General features: G+C 34.8%; 1 long non-coding RNA gene across 2 annotated transcripts in view; it reads right to left on the bottom strand.

Annotated features, from left to right (window-relative positions):
• LOC134739866 (uncharacterized) overlaps positions 1–20,974 on the bottom strand; it is a 216,329-nt gene that overhangs the window by 138,733 nt on the left and 56,622 nt on the right. Inside the window, exon 1 of one of the 2 annotated variants that reach the window (XR_010126934.1) lies at positions 3,868–3,943. The exons of the other annotated variant lie outside the window; for it this stretch is intronic. This is a non-coding gene — a long non-coding RNA (uncharacterized LOC134739866). Of the gene's footprint in view, positions 1–3,867; positions 3,944–20,974 lie in introns of those variants that run through there. 2 annotated transcript variants of the gene reach the window in all.

A 20,974-nucleotide genomic window follows, 5' to 3' on the forward strand; every position in this document is an offset into this window, starting at 1 on the left:
CATTTGCCTTTCCTTCAAAGCCTAGAAAATTTACTATCTTGCCTTTACAGCAAAAGTTTACCAATTTCTGCTTTATTTACACAGAGTTAGATCTGTTAGAATAACTAGTCAGTTGTCTGAATTGTAGACTATTGTGGCTTTGCATCCATTAACATTTTTATTAGAAATTTTATAAAAAGCATCATTACATGGATGCTACTGGGACATACAGCTCCTTGAAAGATATGAGGTAATTCATATATATTGAGTTTTAAAATGTTAGTCATGTCACTAATGACTCCAGAAGATACCAATTTATATTTTCTGTGTAGTAAAAATAAGAACCCAGTAATTGTCAGGGTTAAAAAAAAATAGGATTTCTTAAAAGTTATACACAGTCCATTATTGTCCCATAAATTATTAATAGGTCGAATTTTTAAGTTATCATATTGAAGAGTATTTGTGGAATTTTAGAATGAAAAATAAAATAAGTTGTTCCTGCAGGACTGTAGAGAGATTTTATGGAGGAGCCATATTGTGCATTAGTTTTCTTTTCGTAACAGTGGATGATTTTTGTTTAGGAAGCTAGTCTACATTTTCCTTTCTTGAGGTTCAAATAGAGCTCCACCCCATTACCAACAGGAAAGAGGCATAGAATCTGGGTTTCAGGTTATCAGTTGATAACAATATTCATGCACACTCAAGATAAGCTAGACTGAAGATTTTTTTTAATGTTTCAGAAAATGCAAGCTCATTTTAATCTCCCTCTTCAATCCACCATCACTTCTGTAGAAAGATTGGCATTCATATTTTAACAATTCTATTTAGAGTACTTTTCCATCAAGTTTGCCTTTACTATTATTTTATTAAAGAACCATTCTTGGACAATATTGCATCTAGGAGTACTAAAGTGAATAAATTATTTATGGATCAAAATTTCTCATGAAATATTTGCATCACATATTCTGTACAACACTTAAATATTGTTGATGGGCTGTCAAATAGAAAGGGAAAACTGAACAGGACACAAATTTACATCATGCGATGAAACTCAAGAGATATTTTTCTATTATACATAAATCATAGCACACAAAGGAACAAAGTTCTCTCAAACTGCTACAGTGCAGCAGCTGCAGATGCATGCTATTTAGAAGCCCAAAAAGGTAAAGAGAAGTTAGGATAAGTTCTGCATTTTTCAAAATAACAAAATATGCAGCTACTTACTAAAGAAAAATTTATTTGTAAATATGAAAAAGTATTCAGAAATATTTCTTGTATAAGAAACTTTAAAAACTGAAAGAATTTTGAGGTAATTGTTATCTTAATTATCCCTGTTAATATTTAACAAAAGAATGACTATATGTAGCTTACTCTATTCAAATAGATGATTTTTCTTAGTAACTTTCCAGCAGCTATCCTGGTTTCACTGTTCTTTATCACTGTTTCCTCATCTAGGCATTGATTGAGCCACTTATTAAGTGGGATTAACAAGATTCCTCTACATACCTACTTCATTAGGTTGTTATGAGGATTAAATGAACCGATGTAACTCTAAAGCACTTAGAAAAGAGCTGAAGACAGAATGTTAACTATTAACATAACAGTTTCATCATCATTGTTGCCATCAACTATTTGTATAAGTTATTTGTATAAGGAAAAGCAACATCTTATGTTGCCTCTTTATCACCCAGGACACTACAGAGTTGGTTTTAGCAATTGTGGGTACTATCTAGAAAATGATATGCTTGCTCTTAAATGTTTAACCACTGGCATCCGTGGAGGGGTGGGGGTATACCCAATTTGTAGTGCTTGCTGACTTCCATGGTATAATTTCATATAACCATGAGTTGTTGAAAGGACTTGAAAAGAGATGAGCACAATCAGCTGTTACAAAACAGCAGGGCAGACTCCAGAACACCACTGCATCTAACCATCTCCTTGTTTCTTTCACACAGATGTGTGTTTATCAGTCAAGAGGAATATACTTGATGACTGCAAGATCTGATGACAGTTGAGGCATGGAAATCAGTTTACCCGAGAGTCTGCAATTAGACTCACAGAGTAGAATTCTCACTGCAGCTAACCTTACTCATGTTAAGCACAAAAATATGAGCTTGGGAAAAGAAAAGGCAAGCCAACTGAATTTGGATAACAAAATTAATATAAACCGTCAGAGTATTCAACAAGTATTTATAAAAATATGTCATTTGCAAAGCTGGGCTTTTTGGAGAGCATCTATAATAACAGAATATTGCCCCTGCCCTTAATTGGCTTATATCCTGATTGAGGCGATAAAGATATGTGGTAGGTAAAAAATACAAAAGATGTAATTCATAATGTTATTTATGTAAGTGTCCAAGGACAAATGCTAGAGGCCATCACCCCAAGTGAAATAACTCAGAAACAGAAAATCACACACCGTATGTTCTCTCTTACCAGTGGGAGCTAAGCAATGGGTACACATGGACATAAAGATGGAAATAATAGACACTAGGGACTTCAAAGGGGGAGAGAGTGGGGAAAGACAAGGGATAAACAATTACTTATTGGGTACAATATTCACTATTTGAATAATGGGTACACTGGAAGCCAAATCTCACCACATGTAATATACCAAATAATAAACCTGCACATGTACCTCCTGAATCCAGGAGAAAGAAAAAAAGAAAAGGAAAAGGAAAACCGGAAAGGGAAAAGGAAAGAAAGAATTGTAGAGTAATGGAAATGGGATATATGATGCTAAAATAAAATTCTTTTTAAAAAGGCTTAAAATGTAAAATAATAGTTTTTAAATGAGATACATATACACAGTGGAATATTATTCAACCCCCAAGAGGAAGAAAATTCTGTCATTTGTGACAACATTTAGCTAAGTGAAATAAGCCAAGCACAGAAATCCAAATACCACATGATCTTACTTATATATAGAATCTAAAAACTTTGAAGTCATAAAAGTAGAGAGAAGAATTGTGGCTCTGAAAGACCGGGGCAGCAGGACAGGGAAAGGGGAAGAGTTCGTCAAAAGGTACAAAGTTCAGTAAGTTCTGGGTGCTTTATTGTACAGCATAATAACTATATTTAATAATGTTTTATATATTTCAAAATTGCTAAAAGGATTAATTTTAAAGTTTTCACTGTAAAGATTATAAGAATATGAGGTAATGGATGTTAGTTAGCTTAGTTTGATAATCTCACTGAATATATGTGTATGACAACATCACACTATACCCTATATATATGCACACACAATTATTACTTGTCAATTGAAGATACAATTTTAAAAATATATATTTATTTTTAGTTTGCTTTCTGTCCTAATTGAATAATATAAGATCTTTGTAATGTTTTAGAATTTATGTCACGGTAAAAACTTAATTTTTGTAAACATGTTGTATCATTCAATGTAATAAATATTCTTCAATTTTTCTATGAATAATTCTACATTTGGCCTTTTGAGTGATTTTGCCACTCATTTCTCTCATTCATTCTTTTGTGGTTTTGTCTTTGTCTTTTAATATCCATGGCTTTTTTTTCTTTTGCTAGCCTTTTTAATTATATATACCATCCAGCTGTTTTAAGAGCTATTAAAAATGAAGCACCCTTCTCCTCTCATTTTCTCAGGAAAAAAATGACTAAACATAGGAGAAATGAGAGAAATTACAATTTTTTTCAAATTTATTTTAGTTGCAAAGTATACATGTCTCACTGTAAATAAAAATGCAAACAAAAAATAGAAAATAGGTGAAAGATGTACCTCACTGCAGTTTCTCTCCCTTTCCAATACATAAATATTTCTAATTTGCAGGTGTATTAGTCCGTTTTCACACTGCTATAAAGAAATACCCAAGACTGAGTAATTTATAAAGAAAAGAAGTTTAATTGACTCACAGTTCTGCATGGCTGGGAGGGACTCAGGAAACTTATAATCACGGCGAAGGGGAAGAGGTATGTCCCACACGGCAGCAGGTAAAAGAGACAAAAGCAAGCAGAGGAAACGCCAGATAATTATAAAACCATCAGATCTCACGAGAACTCACTCACTATCACAGAACAGCAGCGGGGAAATAACCACCATGATCCAATCACCTCCCACCTCGCTTCTCCCTCTACACGTGGAGATTATGGAGATTACAATTCAAGATGAGATCTGGGCCAAACCACACAGCTAATCCATATCACCAGGGAAGTACAATCACTAATGATAAACTTGTTTTGTCAATATTTCCTGAATTAAAAAGTCAAGTTAATCTTAAACAAGAATAAGACAGTATCCCTAAGAAAAGGATGACTGCTGAGAACGAAAGCAACTGTCTACGCTAAATTTATTACGTCTCTGTTACTAACACAATGACAAAACTTCTCAAAATTAAAATCAACTCTTGGATTGGGATTATTTCTCAAATATCCAATGATAGCCCCTATCCACAGCAACAGTGCAGTAAATTGCCACATTATCAAGAGTTAAGTTCATCTCAAGGCTTGTAATGGAAGAGATAGCAAATAGCAGAGAAAGAGCCATGTTTCTCAATCATTAGCCTGCGACAGAAACACCTGGAAGATTTGTTAAACACAGGCAGCTGGGATGGGAATTAAGCCCTGAGTTTCTAACTCAATAGTTCTGGGACAGGGCCTACAAATTTGCATTTCCAGCAAGTTCCCAGGTGATGCTAATGCTACTGGTTTGAGGACAGCTGGTCTAGCCCCTAGAGCAGCATTATTTAAATTATGGCCCATAAAACAGTGCCAGTTTGTGAACTGCGAGTATGAGATAATTACATAAATTTAGCATAAGCACTTTAAAATGTTTATAACAATTTGATAGAATTATTTCATGTCTGCTATATCTAACAATATACAATTTAAGGACATAATTTGAATGTCTTCTTGTTTTAGTTTAATTTTTCTTTTCTAGAAATTAAATATTGTTGTATTTCATACAAGTATTGTTTAATGCTGTGTCAGAGGCAAAAGCCAACATGTTCTTCTCCACAGATAGTTTGAGGCGTACTGGTATACAGCACAAGGCCCTTTGAGAAATGGTAAAATATCTGGTGCACACAGTAGTATTTGAGTAGAAATAGAAGAGAGATGATCAATATGTACTTGGATGAGACTTAAGTTTTAGGAAAAGGGTACCCATCAGAGAAGCAAAGAAAGGAGAAGCACCTGCATGAGAGAATCATATAATGGCACAGTTAGAAGGGAACTTAAAGATGATTTAAGAACCCAGACATGTTTTGTAGGCACAACTTTCACTTAACTAGTGAAGCTCAGAGTACCTGCAATTTAAAATTGGTAGGTAATACATTGTAATAGAAAACTACCCCGTGAGATAGGTGTCATCCTGACTTTGAAAATCAAGAAATTAAGCTAAATATAATTTACAGAATGTAATAACAACCTCACAGCTAATAAGGGACAGACCCAATTCTCATTCTAAATCTCTTTCCATCAAACATAATAAATCCACAGTTTACATTGAATTGAATAAGTGTAGGGTGCTTCTTTTTGCTCTCCCAAAAAATGTTATATGAAATCATTTTGTCAGTTTCATTACTTCCCAGTTATTTTTGCCAGTAGCAAATACTAGTTTTCATGAATGAACCTGTAATCTTGTTCAGCAACAATCAATTACAATGGTAAACTCAGGAAGTAACAAACTGCTTATGCAATTTAGTGCATTTTCCATGAGTAATCAGCATATAGAAAGTCTGCTAACACTTCCCAATAAACCATGGCATGGTCTTAAACAATTTCGCATTTTTTAATATCATGACTATTTAAAATTCCATCATTTATCTCCTTCTCTAGATGCCCTTGCCTTTCTAAAAGATAGTTTTTTGCTTTAAAAAATTATCCATGAGCAAGAATAAACGACTTGGAATACATTAATATCTAATGTATGCCATTTATACATATAAATGCAATCTTTTTATCATGAATTATCTAGACAGCAATCTTTTATATAACAATCCAAGCAATTTTATACTTTATTGAGGTAATAAAAATATCAAACTTACCACAATTCTGAGATTGCAAATCTTTTGTGTAGTGATTTCCTATAATAGTGATAGAGATTAAACAGAAATAAAAAGCATTTTTTAAATGCTCTTTTTTCTTTAAGATGAACATTATAATTGTCAGAAACGGGATCTTTACTAACTTCCATTCTACCTTCTAGTATACCTCTTAGCAACCCAGAATTCAATGCTCTCTGTTTTGATTACCTAGTACAAAAGTTCCCTAAGCACCAAACCAGGTAACAAGGTTACAATATCCCTCCTGGTATCTTAGGATATTAATAGGTAAGTTGGTAAGAGTGAATAGGGAAACAAAGTGAGAAAATATAAATCAAATGAGGAAAATAAGATGCTTTGATAGTTACTTCGTAATTCCCAACCTTAGTAACTATTTCAAAGGGTCACTTTCTGTCTTCTTTATCCCACTAAAATTTTGTTACTGTGAAACTTTTTCATGGAAGATGAACATGAATGATACCCATGAAGTGGTGTTTAACATCATCGATAATAAAAACATTAAATTAAATTTTTGTGATGTGTATTTGGAGAGGTAGAGACAGAAAGGATATACATCCCTTGAAGCTACAGATGCCCAATATCAGTTCTCACGTTGGTGATATTTTGAATATCAGGTGTATATCTCAAGAGTGCGTTAAACAGAAACTAATATTCTACCTTAGTAAGCCCATCCAAGTGAATGATTTGGTAATGTATACGAAGATTTTTCAAAATATAATATCCTTTGATCAAATAATCCACACATATAAAACCATCTTAATAGCCAGAAATGTAGAAGATTATTTTCAAGGAATTGTTACTTAATATTGTTAAAGTTATGGCTTTAAATACTTAAGTATTTAAACTGTAATTCATCACTATAATATTTAAACACAGCAAAGTGATTTTTAAAACATAACGACATGAGAATATTCTCACAAGTAAGACTTTAAATAAGTGACACATTGATACAGTTTGGCTGTGTTCCCAACCAAATCTCATCTTGAATCATAACTCTCACAATTCCCTCGCGTCATGGGAGGTACCTGGTGGGAGGTGATTGAATTATGGGGGCGGATCTTTTCTGTGCTGTTTTCATCATAGTAAATGAGTCTCACAAGATCTGATGGTTTTAAAAGGAAAGTTTTTCTGCACAAGCTCTCTCTTTGCCTGCCACCATCCATGTAAGACCTAACTTACTCCTCCTAGCCTTCTGCAATGATCGTAAGCCCTCCCCAGCCATGCGGAACTGTAAGTCCATTCAACCTCTTTTTCTTCCCAGTCTCCATTATGTCTTTATCAGCAGTGTGAAAACAGACTAATACAGTAAATTTGTACTAATAGAGTGGGGCGCTGCTAAAAAGATACCCAAAAATGTGGAAGTGACTTTAGAACAGAGTAATAGGCAGACGTTGGAACAGTTTGAAGGGCTCAGAAAAAGACAAGAAACTGTGGGAAAGTTTGGAGCTTCCTAGAGACTTGTTGAATGGCTTTTACCAAAATGCTGATAGTGATATGGACAAAGAAATCCAGGCTGAGGTGGTCTCAGATGGAGATGAAGAACCTGCTGGGAACTGGAGCAAAGGTGGCTCTTGCTATGCTTTAGTAAAGAGACTGGCAGCATTTTGCCCCTGCCCTAGAGACTTGTGGAACTTTGACCTTGAGGGAGATGATTTAGGGTATCTGGCAGAAGAAATTTCTAAGCAGCAAAGCATTCAAGAGGTTACTTGTGTGCTGTTAAAAGCATTCCATTTTAATTGGAAAGAAGAGCATAAAAGTTCAGAAAATTTGCAGGCTGACAATGCAACAGAAAAGAAAAATCCGATTTTCTGAGTAGAAATTCAAGCTGGCTGCAGAAATTTGCATAAGCAATGAGGAGCCGAATGTCAACCTCAAGACAATGGGGAAAATGTCTCCAGGGCATGTCAGAGGTCTTCACAGAAGCCTCTCCCATAACAGGCCCGGAAGCCTAGAAGGAAAAAGTGGTTTCATGGGCCTGGCCCAGGGTCCCCATGCTGTGCACAGCCTAGGGACTTGGTGCCCTGTGTCCCAGGCACTCAGCCATGGGTGAAAGGGGCCACAGTAGAGCTCGGGCCATGGCTTCAGAGGGTGCAAGCCCCAAACCTTGGCAGCTTCCACATGGTGTTGAGCCTGCGAGTGCACAGAAGTCAAGAACTGAGGTTTGGTAACCTCTGCCTACATTTCAGAGGATGTATGGAAATGCCTGGATGTCCAGGCAGAAGCTTGCTGCAGCAGCAGGGTTTTCATGGAGAACTTCTGCTAGGGCAATGCAGAAGGGAAATGTGGGTTTGGAACCCCCACAGAGAGTCCCTAATTGGGCACTACCTAGTGGAGCTGTGTGAATAGGGCCATCATTCTCCAGACCTCAGAATGGTAGATCCACAGACAGCTTGCACCATTTGCCTGGAAAAGTCTCAGACACTCAACGCCAGCCATGAAAGCAGCTGAGAAGGAGGCTGTACCCTGCAGAACCACAGAGGCGGAGCTGCCCAAGACCATAGGATCCCATCTCTTACATCAGTGTGACCCAGATGTGACACATGGGGTCAAAATAGATCATTTTGGAGCTTTAAGATTTGACTGCCCTGCTGGATTTCGGACTTGCCTGGGCCCGATTTTGGATTGTCTGTAGCCCCTTTGTTTTGGCCAACTTCTCCTATTTGGAATGGATGTACTTACCCAATACCTGTACCTCCGTTGTATCTAGGAAGTCAATAACTTGCTTTTGGTTTTACAGGCTTATAGGCGTATGGGACTTGCCTTTTCTCAGATGAGACTTTGGACTGTGGACTTTTGAGTTAATGCTTAAATTAGTTAAGGCTTTGGGGGACTGTTGGGAAGGCATGATTGTTTTCGAAATGTGAGGACATGAGATTTGGGAGCGGCCATGGGAAGAATGATATGATCTGGCTGTGTTTCCACCCAAATCTCATCTTGAATTGTAACTCCCACAATTCCCACATGTTGTAGGAGGAACTTGGTGGGAGGTGATTGAATTATGGAGGCGGGTCTTTCCCATGCTGTTCTCATGATAGAGAATAAGTCTCATGAGATCTGATTGTTTTAAAAATGAGAGTTTCCCTGCACAAACTCTCTCTTTGCCTGCCTCCATCCATGTAAGACGTAACTTGTTCCTCCTTGCCTTCCACCATGATTGTGAAGCCTTTCCAGCCATATGGAACTGTAAGTCCCTTAAACCTCTTTTTCTTTCTGTTCTTGGGTATGTCTTCATCAGCAGCATGAAAATGAATGAATACACACATACACAGAGACACAGATGATGTGAAGGAGAAACAATAAAATTCACTGCAGTTCTCTCAATAGAGTGAGATTTTTATTATTACCTTCTATATTTCTTTATACTGTCCAGCATAGCTATTTCAATAAAATGTGCATCTTTATGATTCAAATATATTTAATGTAAATATTCTAAACTGAAATTTCCTTTATGTGGAAAAATACTAACTTCTCTACATTCATAAAGCAAAGTGAAAAGGAAATGCTAAACTACCACAGATTGTACCCACAAGACTTCTGACAAATTGCTTAATTAGAAAAATCAGAGACCACTGTTATCATCTTTATATACTGTCTGTTTCTGAATTCAGCTTTCCTGTCTTTAAGCAAATTTTCTCATCCACCTCACACACCAATATTTGTGTGCCTCCTCTCCACCCAAACCCCACACTCCAGGATGATGAATGCTTCTGTTCACTGTTTTACTAGTGGAAAGGATGGGGCTGTGGTGGGAGGGAGCAGGGGAGTTCATTAGAGAAGATGCCAGAGAAGGCTAGAGAAAGAAGAGGCAGGAAAGATGGCGTGGTAGTCAGGAGTGATATTTACATTTTGAAAATAGGCTGGAAAAAATATATCAATGTTTAATTCGCATTTATGAAACTCCAGATAAAACTATAATTAAACTATAAGTGTTCCTCCTTTAATTATATAATACTTTTTAGCTTTTGTGACATGAAATTATAGAAAATGCCAACTATTTAATGAAAAAATTAAAGTTAATCTGACATTTCTTTAGTATTTTAAATAGTATAGACTAGTATTTTTGGGAGAGGTTATTTTTAAAAATCAGCCACTCACCTGACATTGCATTACCAAAAGAATTTCAAAAGATTGGACACAGAAAATAAGACTAAAAATGTCCAGTACCTTCTTCATTAGTGGATAGGCCTGAAGATCTGCTTATTTTGTGATAGAAGATTAACTTTCAAAGTTTTCTTTGAGAGCCAATAATCAAATATATGCTTTGAAAGAAGCTCAAGAAAGACCAAAGTAATCATTTTTGAACATGAATTTTAGTAACAGAAGAGCGATAAGAAGTGAGTTCTTAATGAAGCACAAGGAATGAATATTGACAATGTTTATTCCACTTGTCCTTCCATTTTTGACAGCAATTTCTCTAACAACACCTTTTTTAATGTGTTTGTTTTATTTCCAAAAAAAAAGGGATACAGGAAGAATAAGGGCCTTTTTTTTGCCTCCAGCACTGAATAATAAAATAAGAAACAGTTGTCTCTGCTCTATTAAGGGTTGACAGGAAAATTGTGGTGGAATGAGTTTGGCTGCTGGAGGCAAGGGACCACTGACAGTGCCTCAGCTTGTTCATCCATGACAGTGCTGCAGCTGAGAGCCTGCTATTTCCCAGGAGGAAGAAACAGTGGAAATGACAAAAGGAAATCTGAGAATGGAGATAATAAAATGATGGTTGCATTTGAGGCTGCTACCAATACTTCTCTCATGCCAACATATAAAGGAAAAGTAAAGATTTTAATATTATGAGAACTGTAACTATCCATAATTCAGATTTCAGCAGTCTGGTAGTACAGTAAGTCACATCTTGGTGGGATCCACAAAAACTTTTGCAAAAATGTTTAATTGTATGATAGCATTTCAAAAACATTTCCCTTGATCAGATAAGGACCTTCGTGTGAATCTATTTTATCAATTAATGGTTAGTTTCATGTAGCTAGGTTACATAGTATAAATTACTTTTAAAACCCCCTTCCAAAGAATTCATGTTTTAATAAACTATAGTAAATGACACTGTGTCTAAAACAGTGTAGCAACTAGTTCTGTGATTTGCAGTTAATATACCATTAATGTCTGACTGAAAGCTAACTTCTGTTTTTAAGTGAACCTGCCCACACACAAATATTCTACTGAAATGTGGTTGTGATGTGAATATTTTACATTAATAGTATTAATGTATTAATCAACTTTCCACAATTGCTATATCACCTACATTTTAAACGTGTTTTTATCTTCTGTTTTTCTTACCTCATTTTCTTCTAAAGAGAACAATTGTCTTGCTTCCTCTCATCTCTTTATTGCTGTTAATCTTGAGGACATATAAAAGGATTACCTTATTCACAGGGGGGAAAAAGGTCATTAGAAATCCTCACTCCTTTATTTTCTCCTTCCTGCCTTTCACTGATTTCATGGAAGAAATCTTAGACTGTTTTTCCTTTGCTAGTAGAAGAGTAGTTATTAACACACAGGAAAGCAAGCACACACATTCTATCAATAAACATTGCTCGAGCCATGGGTTCACAATTCACTAATTCATTTATTCAGTCAGTTAGCCCACAAACATTTATTAGGTATTTATTGTATTCCAGAAACTGTGATAGACTCTGGAGATTAAAGGATAGATTCAACATGTTTCAATAAAGGAATAAATGAATGAATAAAGAAAATACTGAATCAGTGAATGATTAATTAGAGATAAGATCAGCTATTTATAGAAATGCACTAATTCAGAAACCCAGTGTGCTGGACCAGTTTTCTTGAAGGAGTGGAAAAAACGAAGAAGACAATATTGCCTCAGAGTGAAATCTTCATTCTTTGACAGAGGTGTTAGATCATACAAATCTGTTTTTGTTTGGGGTTCACCTCAGTAAAGATATGGGGTAGGTTTTACCTGCTACTTGGTTAAACTGACAAGGTATTAATGATTTTCCAATTAAAATGTGATATATACATGATTTCTTTTGCTACTTTTCCCTTAACTTCCAACAATTACCTGAATACCAGAAAAAATTTGTCAGAAAGTAAAGCACACACCAAACTTTGTAACCCTTCTATTCTGGAGGAGAATGTGGCAGGAATTGAACTTCAGGAAACGAGTTTCCATGTTTTTAGTCTTCCAAATGAAGACAAACATGGGTGTAGGGGCTAAAGAAGTATTACTGAGAGGTCAACATTTGTGAATGTTGCAAAAGCCCATGAGGCTTTGGTGGTGGGGGAGAAATGTAGGGGGATTTTATTTGGAAAACTAGTGCAGGAAAGAAACAGTGGTATTTGTAGGGGGAGGAAAAAAGGGTATAGGGATTCCTCCTTCTCTCACATTCCCTCTACCAACACTAAGCTGGTTCCAGGAACTCATGTTCTCTGCTGCTCTGAGATCATTGAGATTTATTGTAAAACTTCAAGGAAATTAGTAATGTACATTCTTTAATGGAATCATGAGATGAGACAATAATATTCCAACATATTCAAATAAAAAAGGTTGCCAGAGCAATGGCAGAATCATGAAAAAAAAAGAATTCAATATTACTCAATATTAGATTGTTACTGGAGTAGATAGAAACTGCCCCAAAATTTCCAGTTTCATAATGTCAAAAGAAAAACTTCAGCCGAATTAAATTTAAAGGAGTTTAATTGAGCAGCGAATGATTCACAAATTGGGTAGTCCCCAGAATCATAGCGGATTCAGAAAAACTCCAGTGCACCAACATGGTAGAAGAAGATTTATGGACAGCAAAAGAAAAGTGATGTACAGAAAATGGAAGTGAGGTACAGAAACAACAAGATTGGTTACAGGTTGGCATTTGCCTTATTTGAACATGGTCTAAACACTCAGTAGTGTATGAGTGGTTGAAGTATGTGGTCGAAGTATGGCTGCTGGGATTGACCAAGACTCAGCTATTATTACAGGCACATAAGCCTAAGTTAGGTTTTCAATCTTGTCTACCTATGAAATTAGATTACTGTTCATCCACAAGGACTCAAATATAGAAGTACAGAGTCCCTCTTAGGCCATTATTTAGTTTGCTTTAAGAACAGTCATTTAATTTATATGTGTAAGAATATTTCTTGGACTTCTGCCTTGCCAATGGCTCTTTTTGACCAATGGATTTCTGGTGAGACTGACGATTTTTATGTATCATGTTGCCAAAAATTTAAAATTTTTCAATACTCTTTGATGGAAAACTTGTGGCAAATTTCTCATTTATGGAGGGCAATTTGGAAAAATCTATTAAGCATAAAATTCATTTGCTCTTTGACATAGCAATCTCACTTCAAGATAGTTATCCCTCAGATACATTCCACACATAAAAGAAATCAGGTTTGCACACTATTTGTGGTAATGAAAGAGTGAAAACAATCCAGTGTCCTCTATGGAATAACCACTCTGCCTTGCATCTCTAAGAGAGAATGAAGATTCCCTCAGTATTATGGAAAAATCTCCAGGACATGTCATGAAGTGGAAAGAAGGTGCAAGGCAGTGGATATAGTATGTTAAATTCTGTATAAAAGAAGAGATGAAAATATAAAAGTATAAAAAGATATTTCCTTGTATTTTCAGAAAAATAGGCTAAAAAGATACAAAAGAAACTAAATAGGCTAAAAAGATACAAAAGAAACTAAGTTAGGAATGGGGACAAAGTTAGGAATACATGAACAGAGACAAACAAAAATGAAACTTAATCAATGTATGTTTTTTAAATCTTATTTTTGTATTTTAACTAGGTGAATGTCTGACTATTCAAAAAATAAAATTAAAATGTATAAATAAGTTAATATTAGATTTTAATCTACTTTACTTTTGCAATCTTGACAGACAAAATTAGGAATACATGAACAGAGACAAACAAAAATGAAGCCTAATCAACGTATGTTTTTTAAATCTCATTTTTGTATTTTAACTAGGTGAATGTATGACTATTCAAAAAATAAAATTAAAATGTATAAATAAGTTAATATTAGATTTTAATCTACTTTACTTTTGCAATCTTGACATAGATAAAATGATATTCTCTCTGGTCTGTTGATGTTCAGAATTCTCCATAGCACAATTACCTTATCAGGCCTATCAATTTTTTGGTTTTGTGAGGGTAAAGATCCAAATGATCATCTAACATTCTGGCGGTCCACTTTGATTTTTGTGCCATTGAGAATATTCACAAGTATTATTTGGAGCAAAATAAAAAAGTAAGATCTAAATCTGTGTAGTGTAACTAATTTAGTCTATTTTTAGGGTTTTTAAATGGTGATAAATTGTTATCATAAGGAACTGCTATCAGGCCACTGGGAGCAGCCTCAACTTTCCTCCATGTGGGGAGAAGGGTCCTCTAGACCTTTCTAGAGTCTGAACAAAAGCTTGTACCTTGGATTCAGCAAACCTGGTCTGTGCAAAACAGATGATGACAGAAGCTTCCTCAAACTGTTGTGTGTGGGTATCCTTAGGAATTCCTCTCCCCTTTTCCTCTTGATGAAATCAATTAGAAATAATTCTTCCCAGATCCTGAATAAATCTCTTCTGGAAGAATTATAAACCAGTGTGATCCTTGTGCCCGGCAGTGGCAGAAAGTCTGACACGCCAGTCCTGTGGACTGTGAAAATTTGCTCAGGTGAAGATCACAAAAAGTAGTCTTCGGCAAGAATAAAGATTATTGCTAGATTTTATTCTTTTGTGAATAGTTTAGCGTAATAACTTATGAGGCAAAAATTAAAAAGTTTCTATATTTATTTTAATTGGAGATATGTTTGTGTCAATAACTTTATTAAAATATGTTTTTAGAATGAAACCATAAAAAGAATTTTCCCAAATATTCTAATTCTCCATCTTCTACATCTATTATAAGGCTTTGCTGCCCTTATTAAATTTACGTAAGATTACCTGCCATTATATTTGACTAATAAAATATGAGTGAAAGTGGCATGTGACTTCTGGAAAAAGGCATGAAATTACCAGAGTGACAATCCTTTATTCTTGCTGAAATGATTTTGGGAGCCTATATGAAGAAGAATTTTTCAGCAGCCTGGTCCTTAAGTGTCTTAGAAGGCAGTTTCCCTGCTGATCCATGCTGAATATGCAAATGGAAAGAAATAGAAAAGACAGGGACCAAAGAGCCTTTACTTGCAATAGGTCTTTACTTCTGTACAGAAAAGGATAGTCTCTGATCTGAAGACCCAAAGTTTACCCTGTAGCAAATATACCCATATATTTCTTATCGTGATTTTAATAGGAGAGCCATCTAGACAACTCCAAACAAACAGATTGCTGCCTAGAAGATATTCAGACTGGGAGATAAAGGACTGATGAATGGGCTTCAGTGACCAATTCCCTCATCAGTTATCTTCCTCACTGTAAATCAATTGCAAACCAATCTCTTAAGAGTTAGCATTAGTCAGTCAGCTCCTGGTACCTTCTGAATACAAAGAAAATATCAAGATTCTAGGACTGCAGATCTCAAGATCAGACTGAATAATCTTACCCTTTGATCTCACCACTTTCAAACCACAACATCCCAGACAATATCCACAATGCAAATGTTAATGAAATCATTATTACTTTCGTATTAGTATAAATCAAAAAAATCCAACCTACCAAAGCCTACACACCTACTCTAAATTTATTTAGTACTGTTTTACAGTATTTTATAAGAAAAGAATTAAAATAGGAAATATAGAGGTATATTGATTGTTAATAAGGGTATCAGAACAAAAAAATAAAACAATTATATTCAGGATGAACATTAGCTAAATCTGAATAACAGAATTCACTGACCAATTTGGTCTTTGAAGGTTTACAGGTGAAAAACAGTTCAGATGTGAAAAGGTTTACAAGTGAAAAGAAGTTCTGTAAAATCTCCAATCTAATAAGAGCACACAAAAGTGCTGCTCATTTTGTTCTCACTTTCATCAAGTTCAATTAGGTTGTCAAAATTAAAATGAGGTTTAACACAATCCAAACTCCTCCTTTCAAGGTAGCATTCAAGATTTCTTTTAAATTTTATTATATGTTGCTAAAGAAGATAGTACAGATGAGAGCTGAATTGCAACATTCAAGGAATATTCATATATTCAGAGTTAAAAAATATGCTTAGCTATTTATACACACAGATGTTTAAGAGATGAATTACCTGTTCCGCCTTCAAACTTAGAAATAAAAATTAAGACAAAAAAAAGAAAAAAGAAAGGAAAAAGCTGTATTATCTAATTTACCAAGACTTTTGCTTGTTCTGGTATTTGTTTTCCTTTTTTGTTAGTCATCAGAATCAAGTTCTAAAGTCTTTTTCTTATTATATTAGACAAGTGAGCTTCACTCAATTTGAGAGAAAAACTTGAAACTTACATTTGCTTCAGGCTAATCTGTTAAATGACTATGGCCATACTGAAAGATGTAATACATCCCTTGTCTATGACTATGGCTATGGTCTATAACCATGGACTATGGATGTCATTTAGGTTTTGTTCAGCTTATCATTTTAACCTTTGAAAATATTCCTATCAGAAACTAAAGGTGAAATGTAAAATCATTTTTTGAGCAAAGTCCACTCTCTAAATGTGAGTCATTCTTCAAATGCCAGCTGTCAATTAAATGTACTATAACAACATTACTGACAGACTTAAAACAAGTCCATTTGTCAGTTCATTACAGAAAGTTTACTTGTTTAGCTACTTTTTAAATTTGATCTGAGTTTGGGCGCATGTACATTTCTATGTGTTGGATTTCAGTTTCATCTTCTGTTTTCAGTACTTTTGTTTTTTCTTTTTTCAAATTTGGTCTCATGTGATGTTTTTTAAGTACATGGGAAAACACTTTGGTGACTTTTATCATCTTCCTCACCTTTCTCTTATAGCTCTCCTTTCTCATCTCCCTCTTCCCCTTTCCTTTCTTTCCTTTTCCCCATCACCCTTCTCCTCACATTTCTTTGCCTGTTCCTCCTCATCTTACTCCTCCTCCCCTACTGTTTCCCCATCCCCCTTTCACCATTGTACCAGATGTACAACTCCTGCTTCAGTGACAGCATCAGTAATTAAGAAAATGAAACAAGAAAACAGCTGATGTGAGCTCAGATGAGAGATCTGCAGATGAATAAACATGGTTTGCTTAGAATCTCATTTACAATGTGTAATAGCCAATATCAAGGAATAAATATAGCAAAGAGCCTTTATTTATGTATGTGTGTGGGAGTGTAATTACATGCACATGTTCATATTTAGATAGCCTGAAAATCATACAAGCAAATATTAGTGGTTTTACACTTAATATCTTCCAGGGGAAAAAATGATGATTTTGCTGCTAACTGAATGCAGTAATGTAATTTCACATGAAATCCGTAACTTGGAAAAAGGAAACATTAATATCAAATATGGGTACCATATAATTGTGCTAAACTAAGAGAAGTCTCTGATTTTAGTTTTCTGTTAAAGTTTTTTTCCCAGAGCAGAGAACTGCTAAAGCAGCTGCACAAACACTGTCCTCATTTGATTTAAGGATAGTCACACATCAAAAGATGCCTTCCTGAGCACCCTATGGTCTCATAAGAATGAAAAGTCTGAGTTACTAATGCAAGATGTTAGATAGTAAGTCCAATGATTTAGAATCATTGTTTTATTTTTATGTGTTTTGGTAAAAACTTTATTTTGAAAATGTGCCAAAAGCACCGAATACAAAAAACAAAATATGACTATAGTTCTGTATCTAAATTAATGTATTAATTAATAGATTTCATTTCCTTTATGTAGTTTAGAGGAAAAGTCTTTGTCACTCCAAAGAATTCACGCAAATGCTTGTAATAACACTAGCATAGAGCCCATATATTATGGGGGAAAAAAAGGAAAGGGGAGCAAAGGAAGAACAAAAAAACATAATTCTTGTGTATAGCTTATAACGCAACCAGATTCTTCTCTCAGCTTTTGAAATTTTGCAAAGTGAGACTATATCTCAGCTTCCAAAATAGCAAACTTTGTTAACTATAAAACTAAAATGATATAAACGAACAAGTTACCTTAGAGAGTTGTTTTTCTGGAGAATTAACATCATTCATTCATTCAAGCAATGTATCTACTATGTAGTAAAGAACACTACAGTTAGTGCCAAGAAGCTATGAGGAAGCCTAAGACAGCAGTAGTCCTTTGTTAACTTACAGTAGAGGACAGAGAAGATCAATACAAATATAATTATCATAAGAACTGTTTGATTAAAAAACAGTAGCTGATCTCTTATCTGGCATGATACAGAGGCCAAAAGATGGATCTGGAGTTAGGCAAACTTGATTCTGAATATCTGTTCCACCACCTGTGTGACCAGAGAAAAATTATTTAAACTCATTTATAAAATGGGATAACACAACTTAAAAATTTTCAATGAGGATTAAATATGAAGCTACATATATTTTGCCTTAAAACATATGATATGTAAACCTGGCATGGTGGCGCACACCTGTAGTCTCAGCTGCTCAGAAAGCTAAGGTGACAAGATCACTTGAGCCCAGGAGTTCTGAGCAGCATAGCTAGATCCTGTTTCAAAAAAAAAAAATGTGAAATGAAATACATGACATGTAAACCCACCTATACTGTAATAGACATTCAACATGTCTATTACATGTAAACCCATCTGTAATAGACATTCAACATGTGGCAGTTATTTTTGTGATTAAAGTGGTAATGAAATATTAGAAACATTAAAATTTAAATAAAAAAATAAAATCCAGAATAAAAAAGTTGATGAAATTAACATTTATAGGTGCCAGCATTGCTTTGACAATTTTTAAAAAACATGCTGATATTTATTGTTAACATATTAAAATTTGGATAATTTGTTGTGTAATGAACTCGATTTTGAGAGTTTAGTACTCAAATTTGAAAAATTTACAGTGGAGAGTACATATTCTGACAATCCTAAAATGGCAATACAAAAATTGTAATCATATATGTTCTCAATTGCATCACACCAGCTGAATGACTCATTTTGTAGGAAAGGGTTTAATTACTAACATTTTGCCTATGCCATGGAAAGACAATCCTAGGATCATTCTATTATGGTAGTTATTGGCATATACCATAGACTGTGAGTAGGGAGAAGGCCAGCCAATATTATTAGCCTGGCAAGCAATAAAAGAGAAGTTATTGTTTTTCCTAAGCACAACATTTTATATTTTTAGCAGAAGATTGTATGACTTAAATTATAAATCTAAATATGTTATTTGAGCTGTCAATATTTACCAATCTTTATTTTATATATTTTGGCATAGCAAAAAGCTCTCATAAAATGAACCAATGTGAAGCCAGGCACAGTGGCTCACACCTGTAATCCCAGCACTTTGGGAGGCTGAGGCAGGTGGATCACCTGAGGTCAGGAGTTCGAGACAAACCTGGCCAACATGGTGAAACCCTCTCTCTAGTAAAAATACAAAAATTAGCCAGGCATAGTGGATTATTGCACTCCAGCCTGGGTGACAGAGCGAGACTCCATTTCAAAAAAAAAAAAAAAGAAAAGAACCAATGTGATCTGTCACACCCAAAGGGGCACTGCATGTAATATAAACAGTGGTGAACATACGATTGGGTGGAACAGACTTTAAGTGGCATAAATGAGTTAAGGTGAAGACAGTTATCAGAAGATGAAAAATGATAATGATACAAAAGGCTAGTGCATGTCTAATTTTAATCAACAAAGGAGAATGAATTATCATGTATCTTAACTTCGTTTTGCCCTTCTATATTCTACCCTGTACTGTTGGGTTTTACATATATATGATATATCATACATTATTATATATCATATATTATATATGATATATCATATATATCATATATAATTATATATATAATAATATATAATATATATACACTACATACATAAATATGCTGAATATTCTATTTCCCTGACTCCTTTGCCAATTATCTTTCTCTTTATCCCAACTGGAGAGACTGGAGGGAAATATAAAGATGGGAGAAGAAAGAAGTATTGTGGTTCAGGCTTCTTCAGTGTACTCATGTAGCAGTGAGGGCAGGGCAAAGGGCTGGTAGCCTCCGGCCAAAGGTATTATCAGCTTCCTAATTTTTAGGACCACACATGTTCTTTTCTTTGCTCTTCTTGTTCATCCAACAACTTTATAACAAGTTCCTTGTAATTATTTTCCTCTGTTTGAAATATTTGAATGATTCCTGACTTTGTAATGCAATTGGTACAGTTGATGAACTTGTATATCATGCCGATATCAACCTAGAGAATTTTAAAAAACAGGAAGGATAATCAGGAATGAGGAGTTTGTGTAAAGTCAGATTCAAGTGTCATATTCAAATTGTAGTAAACAAATTTCAAAGAGTTCAGAAAAAAGTAAAAGCTAATCTCAGCCTCTTAAAATGAATATAGTACCAAGCCCTCAGGCATTTCTCAAGAAGGAAGTAACTATACTGATATTGCGATTGTCAAGGTATGCTTTCTATAAAGGTGAACCCATATGAAGCACAAACTATGTACCTCAAGCTGGCACCAGCAAATAAAAAGAATGTTAAAACTAATAATAATGATAATATGCCTGCTACCTAGAAACCTAAAGTAGGTAAGAAAGTGGGTTTTCTTAATAAAAACAACCACTAACTTCTTTTTCCTAACCCTAACTTTAGCCCTAAATCTCTCTCTCTCTCTCTCTCTCTTAAACTAGGGAGGATAAAAATCTCTGGAATGGTTACTCCCATGTCCTCTAAGTCTGCCTCTATGTTTCAGAGATAGACCCAGAGGATACACGCGTTAGCTCTTTGAGTGAATGAGGCCCAGCATATGCTTCATGATAGATAATAATTTTGTTGGTGACGTCTTTTTAAATTTTCAGCTCCTGCTACATTTCTTCTTCCACAAAACTCGCACGTAATACAGAATGTTTAAAGAATTACTCCTTAATCATAACTTGATATCCATAGAAGTC

The sequence above is a fragment of the Pongo pygmaeus genome, chromosome 6 (assembly GCF_028885625.2).
Source record: "Pongo pygmaeus isolate AG05252 chromosome 6, NHGRI_mPonPyg2-v2.0_pri, whole genome shotgun sequence".
Classification (NCBI taxonomy): Eukaryota; Metazoa; Chordata; class Mammalia; order Primates; family Hominidae; genus Pongo; species Pongo pygmaeus.